Raw genomic sequence first — 9666 nt, forward strand, 5'->3', positions numbered from 1 at the left:
ATATACATCGTGCCCACAGCTAAAGTTTAGCTGCTAAACTGTGAACACTAGGTGGATACGTTAGCCGAGTGCTAACGTGACTAACTGATTAAACAATACAGTTTGTAAACCAAAATATGTCTACTGTAATGTTTGAAGAACGACAGACAAAAGACTCTTGGTCTTAACTTTTGATCAGAACGCAGAACAGTTGTATCACAGGAGCACCAGCCGAAATCACTCATCTCTCCCGCATTAACCCTGTAACTGCCAGTGCAGCACAATAAACAGCAGTTTCACAATTATTATAAAGTCTGTGTGCTACACTACATTCTTTATTATTAAACAAAGTAATTAGAACAACGTCAGTCTACAATAATCGACATATTCTTAGGTTCACTGCGAATTTTTAGAACTACTTCAGTAAGACAGTAATATCGTGCTTTACCTGGAAACCTAAAGCTGCACTAGGTATACATCACATATTGGCACAAAAATTTTTTATTTTGAGCACTCAATTGAAAATGTACACCTAACGTATCAATCGTACTACTTACAGGTCGTGGTTCAGAGAGCTTGTTAGTCCAAATTAAGAAGATTAGAAGCCAACGAAGATAAAAGCCCAGATTAGAGAAGCAGTTCTTGATAAAATGACAAGCACACAACAAAAAGGCTCGAATTGTATTTCTGTGGTATCCTTGAACACCGCGTCTTCTCAACATGATGTAAACGCACTAAAAGCAAAAGTGTGTTTGTGGGCAGATCAGACTCTGTTCGTATTTCGCGGGCAGGCAGCGATTATGCAAATGTGTTACCCAGTGACATACACCGGTAACAGACAAAAGAGTCTAAAATATAACGACTCATTACGGCGATTCAGAACCGACTCTCTCTTTTGAGAGACAATATCTTTATTTATCATGCACTTTTTTGATGAACAACTTTGCAGGTTGTTTTCATTTGAGGATAGCTACGTTATAAACTGCAAAAGAGAGATTTTTCAAAACCAATATGACCTGCTCTTTAAGAGTTCTAAGAAATGCACTTTGCGCTTCGACAACTTACACTTCTCAACATTGAGTGAAGCCTGCCTTTTACATTTTCTCCAGCACCGCATGCAGTCTCGAGTCATACTCCTTCTCTGTTCTCCCCCACACCAGAACATCATCGATATCACACATTGTGCCCTCGAGCCCGTCTGTGACCTCTGTAGCCATTCTATTCTGGAAGTGTTCATGTGCAGAAGTTATTCTAAAGGGAAGCCGTCTGAAGAAATAGCGACTAAACAGGGTTATGAACGTTGTGTACATGCAGACTCCTCTGGACTGATATTCGAACAGCACCCAACTTCTTCGGGACCACAACCATCACAGCACACCAGTCTGTTGGTTCCTCCACTCTACAAATTACACACAGTGTCTCCATACAATGCAGCTCCTCTTTAACTTTCGCTATTGAGAGGTAGCAGGATCCGTCTTGGGGCTTTGAGTGAGTATGGTTTCAGACTGATCACATATGGCTGGTCGTACTTCTTCCAAACCACTGCACAATTTTGGCTTGGCTAGTTCTTCTTTAGTGTTCGATGTCGATGCTATCTAATCGTGCCACAAGCCCAAGCTTTGAGATAGCCGGTAATCCCAGAAGCACAGTATGCAGATTTCTGATTACGCAACACATAGTCCTCTGATGTTTTCCACCTCTCTTAGCTTAAACCTGGCAACTCCAACTACATCCAATTGTACTTGCCCTGGTCCAAGTAATGGCCTCGTCGCATCCCAGAGGGCAGGTAATTTTTCTTTGAAAAATCTCTTTGAACTTTTCTGCTGGAATGGACAGTGACATCAGCCCCAGTATCTATCTTAAATGACACTCGTCTATGGGGTCACCCTCTCACACTTCACGCACAGCTTTTGATTATGCACACACTCGCTTATAAAGTCCTTTTTTTGTCACAGGAGTGACATTTTACATAATTTGCTGGACAATCTCGCTTTGCATAAGCCAAGGAGCTACCACACTTATGGCACTGGTTGCTATTCATTTGTCGGAAAGTGATGCATGAGGCTTTAGTTTAGGGTTGTTCCATTTTTGGGTTCTGCTTACACCACGCTTTCCCTTGAACACTCTCTCGACAGAGCTAGCTTCAGCAGCCACAGTGTCCAATGCTTCTCAGTGCTGCCTGCATTTAGAAAGTCGTCTGTCCTCCAACCCCAAAACGAGTCTGTCCCTAATCAGCTCGTCATTGATGCTGAATAATAAATGCTGAATAACCAAGGCATACAAAGCTGTCACAAATTAATCCACAGTCTCATTTGTCGAAAGTTTCGGACGGCCGTATGCTGAATGTAGCACTCGGTCCTGCTGCTCTTGGCTCAGCTACGGCATTATCTCTCTGCTGTCCATTTCAGCTTTGACCTTGCTTCCCAGGTTATCCAGGCTTTTTTTCGAGCTAAGTAAAGCTGCTTACATGTTAACTACAGCACTTCTGACATCATATTCTGTCTTTTAAACAAAGACTTTGGATTCAAACTGTATTTATGTGCTTTACTGAAAAAACTCTTGAAACAACCTTACATGAAACCTGTGGTTACACATCAATAACTCCACAGAAAGGATAATAAAGGCCAATTTATACTTCTGTGTTGGACCTATGCAGTAGCCTATGCATAGACGCACTACCTAATCAGCCTTAAAAACTCCTTTAAGAAGGAATCTATCATGGAGTGTGTCAAAAGAATTTGGATGTTCCCAGTCAGATGTTTATAAAAAAATTTTGTCGAACCATGTAACACGGGATTCGAATCTGAGCTCTTCACCTCTCAAGTCCATCTCCATAGCCTACTCCGTGAGCTACCGAACAAACATACTGAAAACAAACATATATATGGATATCTGCGATGCTAACGTTCAAAAGCATCAGTTTTCAAATTTCCCATCATATTAATATCGTTTTGAAGACATAACATGATATTCTTCAAGTAATTGTGCGAAATTGTGCTTTATTAATCAAAACTCTATTCATTTGTGTGAAAAGGAATAAAAGGTGTCAGAGTTTTACTGCCTCTAGTGTTCATTTATATTGGAACGTACGTGATGTACGTATTGGCACGTAGGCCTATTTCGTATCTCACTAAATAGTGCACTGAGGTATGTTTATGCAATGGTAGGTTAATACATTACAACACTTATCAATTCATTGTAAGACTATGCATTTTAAATTGGGTTATTCTTTATAATTTAGATATAAAATATAATGTATTACAATGCACATTCTTAATAATTATAATACACTATAATAAGCCTTTATCATCCATTATACATAAAGGCTTTATGTGTTAGGCAATTTTTCCAATGTTCAGATGACAACTGGGGTGAAACATGCTTTACCTGTTTAAATAAACTTCTCTCAGCAGTTCTTCAGGAATGCGTCAGTAGAGACTGTACTGCCCTTAAAGAAAAGCCAAGTGCAGGTGATGATTTCTGTTACGCACAGGCCGATCAGGTGCTGGTCTGGGGGGTTTTTTTTTTTTTTTTGTAGTTTTTTTTTTTGGCCGCGAGTGTCTTGGGGCAAACAATGGTCTTCTCAAAAAGTAAATGAAGCTCGAGAAGCAGAGTTCCAGATGTCAAAATAAGACTTTAAAGCAACAAAGTTGAGATGACAGTCCACCACATCTGAGTCTCCATCTGTCCAGGCACTCATACTTATACCTTGTTCTAATCCATCTTTTTTTTTTTTTTTTTTTTTAATTGGTTTCTGTTTCTGGTTTGCCACAATTAATTAAACAACCCACCTGGTCCATTTTTTAAAGGGTTAGTTCACCAAAAAATGAAAATTATGTCATTAGTGACTCACCCTCATGTCGTTCCAAACCCATAAGACCTCCGTTCATCTTCAGAACACAGTTTAAGATATTTTAGATTTAGTCCGAGAGCTTTCTGTCCCTCCATTGAGAATGTATGTACGGTATACTGTCCATGTCCAGAAAGGTAATAAAAACATCATCAAAGTAGTTCATGTGACATCAGAGGGTCCGTTAGAATTTTTTGAAGCATCGAAAATACATTTTGGCACAAAAATAGCAAAAACTACGACTTTATCAGCATTGCCTTCTCTCCCGGGTCTGTTATGAGCGCGTTAACAGCACTGCAGTTTAGTGATATCCGGTTCGCGAACGAATCACTCGATGTAACCGGATCTTCTTGAAACAGTTCACCAAATCGAACTGAATCGTTTGAAATTATTCGCGTCTACAATAAGCATTAATCCACAAATGACTTAAGCTGTTAACTTTTTTAACATGGCTGACACTCCCTCTGAGTTCAAATAACCAATATCCCGGAGTAATTCATTTACCAAACAGTACACTGACTGAACTGCTGTGAAGAGAGAACTGAAGATGAACACCGAGCCGAGCCAGATAGCAAACCGAGGAGCTGATGTCTGCGCATGCGTGATTCAGCATGAAGCAGACTGACACACAGCGCGTGTGAACAGAGCTGGTTCTTTTGGTGATTGATTCTCAACTGATTCGGTGCTAATGTTGGGAGCGCGTAAACCGAAGGCTTGAATGAAGGGCAATCATCGCCAATGAAGTCATTACGTCGAGCGCAAAAGAACTGGTGAACCGTTTTCTGCAACCGGTTGAAGGCTTGAATCAACGGCAATCATCGCCAATGAAGTCATTACGTCGAGCGCAAAAGAACTGGTGAACCGTTTTCTGCAACCGGTTCTTGACTCGAGAACGAGTCAATCTTTCGTTCGTTATCTGGCTCGGCTCGGTGTTCGTCTTCAGTTCTCTCTTCACAGCAGTTCAGTCAGTGTACTGTTTGAGTAAATGAATTACTCCGGGATATTGGTTTTTTTGAACTCAGAGGGAGTGTCAGCCACATCAAAAAAAGTTAACAGCTTAAGTCATTTGTGGATTAATGCTTATTGGAGACGTGAACCGTTTCAAACGATTCAGTTTATTTGGTGAACTGGTTCAAGAAGATCCGGTTACATCGGAGTGATCAAATCGGATATCACTAAACTGTAGTGTTGTGAACGCGCTCATAACAGACCCGGGAGAGAAGACAATGCTGAATAAAGTCGTAGTTTTTGATATTTTTGTACCAAAATGTATTTTCGATGCTTCAAAAAATTCTAACGGACCCTCTGATGTCACATGGACTACTTTGAAGGTGTTTTTATTACCTTTCTGGACGTGGACAGTATACCGTACATACATTTTCAATGGAGGGACAGAAAGCTCTCGGACTAAATCTAAAATATCTTAAACTGTGTTCCGAATTTGAAGATGTTTTTGTTGAATTTATGTATTACGGGTTTGGAACGACATGAGGGTGAGTCATTAATGACATAATTTTCATTTTTGGGTGAACTAACCCTTTAATGGGTCATTAATGACATAATTTTCATTTTTGGGTGAACTAACCCTTTAATGGAAATGTTAACAGAGTCCCATGGAAGTCTTCTGTCGCTCATATTTGTTTGTGTTGTATCAGTCATATTGTGAAAATCACCAAAAATCATCAAAGTTAAATCGGTTCACTTAAAGGTGGGGTAGGCCTATATAATTTCTGGCAGCCAAATGTTGATATTTCAAATCACCAAAAAAAACACGTCCCTACCCCAAAAGGGTCTTGCTCCTATTTTGATAGCTTCTCCCCACACATACCTACGCAACCCAGGCAACGATTATTGGCAGAATCTGCTATATTATTATCTGCTGTATTAAACATATTACCTTGCTTCTCGGACACTCTTTGGAAGCTGACCCTTGAAACAGACAGTTGAGGAGGTTAAGACTCTCCAGGCTTATAGGTGTAGAAATGAATGTGTCTTTATCATAGCTGAAGGGAACTACAATATGATTGCAGATGAGCAACCACTTTTCAAGCAAAAAACTGCATATATTAGTTCTGTGAAACAGAACTGAACCAATGTTACTCGCCTATTGCGAAGAAGAAACAAAGCAACCTCGGCGTCTGATCGCAGGCCTTTCCGCTCCTTGAGTTTTCTCCAGTGCTGGGAAAGCTGATCCAATATTTACATGGGTCCTACTTCTTGCCTTATCGTAAGCCTTCTTTTGTTCAGCAGATGTTTTCCTCTTTTGTTTTTTATCTGCCATCACTATCTTTAATTTCTGTACTGTGCACTGTACGCTCTCTCCTTAGCATCGAGTAGACCACCCCTTACTGCTGATTGACTACAAGTTTGTTTTGGTACTCAGCCTGACTTTAAGTTCATTGGTACATGAAACTGAGTCCCACTCAGGCCCTGCTCAGTGATATTCTACAGTACAAAACAGCAGTAATACGTTATAAATTATGAAATTACAAAACACACTAAACAAAATACAGCACATCTAAACATAACAAAGACAGACCTGGACAAAAACATCTGCTATAGACCACTTCATAATGTGAAGAGGTGGGTAAACATTCATCTTGAACACCCCCACAGGTCTTAAATCTTAACTCCTTGTATAGAATGCAATACCTTGACTCGTATAAAAGAATGATCAGCATCTCATATCCTTCATAGAAGGGAAAATGTTACATTTATTATGATAAAAGTACAAAGAAGAACATTCCCATTTGCACATTTTCAACTATTAAGACTTTAAATAAATAACCATAGTTTAATCACTAAACACATTTGTAGAAAGGTTATTAAAACATGGAATGTAACATAAAACACCACATTATATAATTAAATATTTAACATTGTTGCTACTTCTCTGCAGAGTGTTTTTAATGCAGTTATTTCAGGTTACGTTCCTGAGATACAGAGTTTGATTAAGGAGACAATGGTGATATTTCATGGATTAACCCTTGCAGATTTTGAACCTTTAACCAAAAAAAAAAAAAAAAAAAAAAAAAAAAAAAAACAGAACCTAAAACCTAAATCATCAAATGTAGGTTATCAAGCTGGTTTGAATAAGGTGCAAAGTTGTTGTCAATTTGTAAATGCTAAAATGGTAAAGATCCCAAATTATTCTACAGAATCAGTACTATACATTCAATTGAGGGACTCCTTATTTTTGACTGACACAGGCACAAAAATCTCATTTGCTTACCTAGTACATTTTTACAGCATGACATTAGTTGTTAAATACTGGTAACAAGCACTCAGGCACTCTTTTACAGCTATTAATTGGTTGCTTTTTTTTTTTCTTGTAATAATATAATAATAAATAATGTTACTGTGGTGTCCAATTGGCCATCATTTGAGGTCAATCAGATTATGGGACATACTATTAACAATATCCATCTGTGGAGTCTCAGTCTGATTATGGGTCACTCTTTCTAGGACATCATGTTCCTGAGAAAAAAACAACAGATATACAGTACACAACTTAAAAAAAAAAAAAAAAAAAAAAAATCAGGATTGATGATTACAGAAACACAAAAATATGTTTCTCCTTTTGATGTTCACTAAATGTGAAAACAGCACAGAGCAGTGATCTTTTTTTTTATAATCAATTATTTAATTGTGTTTCTATGTGATGAGTTCTGAATAAAGCCACACAGAGATCCCTTACGAAAAAAGAAGTTTATTCAAGTGTGCTATTAGTATACTTATTTTAAACTAAAAATAAGAAAGTATGCTTTTAGTTTACTTTTTTATGTACTTCTCAGAAATGGGCTTTATGTACTCCTCAGAAATATACTTAAAATGACATTTAAGTACACTTGACTTGTACTTACAAAAATTCTAAATATATTTGAGCTATTGCTAGAATCCCTGTTTTCATTATTATATGGTAGAGGGTGCTAGTACACATCTCCTGCACAGAAATTTCCAAAAACACCCAAAGTGAAGAAGAAAAAGAAAAAAAACACAAGTGAAAGAAGAAAGAAACAACAGATACTAACACACATAAACCTCCCACGACAGCACTGGTATCATCTGACATTAAACAGCATCAAGACTGTAACGTTTTTGGAATAAAATGTCGACCGATGAAGATGGGTAATATATATTACAGTCAAGCTTTGGGGTGTTGATCGACTCCATCTACGTTTTGATTATCATTCTGAATCCAATTCATACTCTTTTTTTTCAGCTTTTGGTTCAAAATGTGTTATTTCTTTATTTTTTTACGAAACACATTAAAGTGTTTTTAAAAAAAAGAATGCATGAAGCTAGAATAAAATGTTTTTGTTTACAAGTAGATACCCTGTTCTTTCTTTGGATTGTTTGTATGTTAAGAGTTATTCATATAACAAAATATATACACATTAAAACCTAAATAGGGACATAGTAGATTATACTTAAAGTATGATATAAAGTTCACTTAAAAGAAAACTGTATGAGTATACTTGCAGTATAAAACTACTAGACTAGTAGTTTACTGAGACTATACTTCAAAGTGTACAAAGTATTTAATTAGTAACTGTCAGTATACCTATAAGTTCACTTTTAGTATAATTGCAGTATAAACTACAAACATAGAGGTAAACTAGTTTGTGTACTCAAAGTTTGCTACTGTTATACTTGAAGTATACTTAGAAGTATACTTTTATATACTAGAAAGTGGGCCAATTTAGTCCCAAGGAGTATTGAAACAGTACGCTTACAAGTATACTACTAGAAAACTGATATTTGTATACTTGTTACATAAAGTATACTTTAAAAATATACTTGAACTTTAATTAAGTATACTTAGTAAAATAAACTTAAAGTATACTACTTTTTCATAAGGGATACACCACCTAAGGCCCTCATACTCACAGCAAAGTTCTATTTTGTTTTTCGCTTAGAGCCCAAAGCGATCTAATCTTGACAAGCTGAACAGAATAAATAACTTTCTGGAGGCCAGAACCCTGCAGAGTTTAGCTTCAACCTAACTAAACACACCTGATCCAACTAATCAAGTAATTCAGATTTATTTGATAACTACATGGTATGTGTGCTGCAGCAGGGCTGGAAGAAAACTCTGCAGGGCTCCGGCTCTCCGGAAATGAGTTTGACACCCCTGCCCTAAACCAACTTCTATTTGGCCAGATTTTTGTTTTGAAATTTTGTCATTGTGTCATACAGTTCTCACAGAACTTAATCTGTTGCCAATTCATAATAATTTTTGCAGACAGACAGATTCAGAGCTCACACTTATCTTACCTGATAATCATTATGCTGCACTGAGGTATCTGTTTGAACCATAACAACAAATTCTTACTTTGGTCACTCAGAATAAAAAATACATACTTTTACATATTTAAAAAAAAAAAAAAGAAAAAAGTTTTTGCACAACATTTACATTTTATACAATCAGCTGTGTGTAGCCTAATACTTGCCATTTCTTAAATGTGTGGATCTCCTGCAGCGACAGCCACTGCACACCAGCTGCTGCAACCAGCAAGAGCAGCAGCAACCACAGCACCTGCGCTTGTTAGTGATGTAGACAGACCTGAATCTGGAACAGCTAAAGAAAGACAGTCATTATTAATAGAGGTCGACTGATAATCAGTGACTGATTTGTTTAAATAGCTGGTTTATTTGATAAATCTGGTGGGGGTTTTGAGGGACCCCGAAGGCAGTTAGTAAAAACATCAGACAACAGCACTGAATTGTTGTCACTTTGATGAGGTGAGGTGATATATCACCTCAATTAAATTTTCATATTGAGCCAAAGCTCACTTTTTCCAAACAGGCTATGCCATAATAAAAACAATTTAATT

At 37.4% G+C, this 9666-nt stretch overlaps 1 long non-coding RNA gene across 1 annotated transcript; it reads right to left on the minus strand.

The window, feature by feature from the left end:
* Positions 1–6523: 6523 nt before the first annotated feature.
* On the minus strand, positions 6524–9136 carry LOC122143297. Its single transcript, XR_006159095.1, has 2 exons — positions 9107–9136; positions 6524–7306 (listed from the first exon to the last, which is right to left on the minus strand). It is a non-coding gene; the product is annotated as an uncharacterized LOC122143297 (long non-coding RNA).
* Between the last annotated feature and the right edge of the window lie 530 nt (positions 9137–9666).

The sequence above is a fragment of the Cyprinus carpio genome, unplaced genomic scaffold (assembly GCF_018340385.1).
Source record: "Cyprinus carpio isolate SPL01 unplaced genomic scaffold, ASM1834038v1 S000001228, whole genome shotgun sequence".
In the NCBI taxonomy this organism is placed as follows: Eukaryota; Metazoa; Chordata; class Actinopteri; order Cypriniformes; family Cyprinidae; genus Cyprinus; species Cyprinus carpio.